At 33.9% G+C, this 1,997-nt stretch overlaps 1 non-coding gene across 1 annotated transcript; it reads right to left on the bottom strand.

The window, feature by feature from the left end:
• Positions 1-376: 376 nt before the first annotated feature.
• Positions 377-450, bottom strand: trnaa-agc (transfer RNA alanine (anticodon AGC)). The gene has a single exon. It is a non-coding gene; the product is annotated as a tRNA-Ala (tRNA).
• Positions 451-1,997: the final 1,547 nt, after the last annotated feature.

Here is a 1,997-nt window from a genome sequence, read left to right on the forward strand (position 1 = left end):
AGCAGAACCACCACAACTCTCAGTAACAATGTCCGAAGTGCTAATTGAGCTAATCAATCACTGACACATTGCGCAGTAGTTGTGACAGTGAGACAGCTTTTGTCATTAAGCATGCAGTCTGTTGGTGTTATTTTGTAAGGTCACATGTAATGAATTGTTACAAGCTGTTGTAGCCTATATCTTACTACATGATTTGATGTTGGCATGGAAACTTGAAGGTGCAGGAAGTTATAATAATAATATATAATTAATAGTTACATTGTATTTGTACATGAAATGTTTATGTTGTAATGCAGTTTGTTTAATTTAATAATAGTAATGCTTTTATCCAAAGCAACTTACAGTGCATTTAAGCTATACATTTTTTACCAGTATGTGTGTTCCCTGGGAATCGAACCCACAACCTTTGCGCTGCTAACGCAATGCTCTACCACTGAGCCACAGGAACACTGAATGATACTGAAATTAAATACAAGTGCAAGTACAAGTACAAGAACAAAAGGTTACACTTTATTTTAAGGTGTAATTGTTACATTGTAATTAGGGATGCACCGATATGAAAATTTTGGCCGATAACCGATAATTCTTTATTTTTGAAAGCCGATAACCGATATGTTGGCCGATAAATCTATATACAAATTTGTATATACTTTTTGAGAGCCTGATCACAAAAAAGTTCTCATCATTAAAAGCCACATCCCAAACACTTCAACATAAGCAGCCTAGTTTGAACAGTGTACTTTTTAAAAATCAGATATTTATAGAACATAAACATAATATTACAAATTATATATGCACAAAAAGACGGAAATGCACAAGTTATCTTGAACTAAGTTATGCGCTAGTCAGATGTGTAACTCGTGGATGCGCTCTTGGCTCTTCCCATAACAATGCGCTGAAACACGGCAAATAAACCCCAAAGAATAAACAACTTTTTATTACGGTTGTTTTCTCTTTATAATGTTATGTATATGACAGTCCCAGTTATAGTTATTAATGTTGTGCATTGCAGTTCAAGCTGCGAGCGCTAAAGCTGAAGAGCTAAATGAACACGGTAAACTGAAGTGCTTTGCTGGCAGCTTATTTAACTCAAGGAAATGCATGAGATTAATCAATGATACTGAAATTAAATACAAGTGCAAGTACAAGTACAAGAACAAAAGGTTACACTTTATTTTAAGGTGTAATTGTTACATTGTAATTAGGGATGCACCGATATGAAAATTTTGGCCGATAACCGATAATTCTTTATTTTTGAAAGCCGATAACCGATATGTTGGCCGATAAATCTATATACAAATTTGTATATACTTTTTGAGAGCCTGATCACAAAAAAGTTCTCATCATTAAAAGCCACATCCCAAACACTTCAACATAAGCAGCCTAGTTTGAACGGTGTACGTTTTAAAAATAATTTTACTCTCCCATTAATTTAGTCATAAAAAAGTCTTACAAATAAATAAAATAATGCATAAATAATGCAAACAAGTCACTGGGCATCATTAAACGTGTAAAGAATCAAAACGCATGTGCCATGGATCAATAAAACGGAATAGCCTCTGCACTGACAGTAATTAAATTATTTTAATTACTAAACCATATTGTTGATGAAAATAATAAGAGAAAAATAAAAGTGGTGGTTATTATTAATAATTGCATCAATGATTTAGAAAAAGTAACAAATTAATACCACTGTTTTAAATAGCAGCCGTTTGAGCTGCGGGTCACCGTGATTTTGCCAAGACATGTTCCTGGATCAACATCTTTTGTTGATCCTGGATCAACATTACTGTCCAAAAATATAGACTAAACCCAATCCCTACCCCTAAACCTAAACCTACCCATAATTTATTCCTAAAATCAGTGTGAAATGATAGCTCATTTACAAGGGTGTAGAAGCACCTAACCCTGATCATAAGCCTAAAACAGATATTTCCTGAAAAATTACCCCTCCATTCTGATTGGTTAATTGGAATGTTGTTCCAGGATCAACAAGG

Source organism: Sinocyclocheilus rhinocerous, unplaced genomic scaffold (genome assembly GCF_001515625.1).
Source record: "Sinocyclocheilus rhinocerous isolate Xijiao unplaced genomic scaffold, SAMN03320098_v1.1 scaffold484, whole genome shotgun sequence".
In the NCBI taxonomy this organism is placed as follows: domain Eukaryota; kingdom Metazoa; phylum Chordata; class Actinopteri; order Cypriniformes; family Cyprinidae; genus Sinocyclocheilus; species Sinocyclocheilus rhinocerous.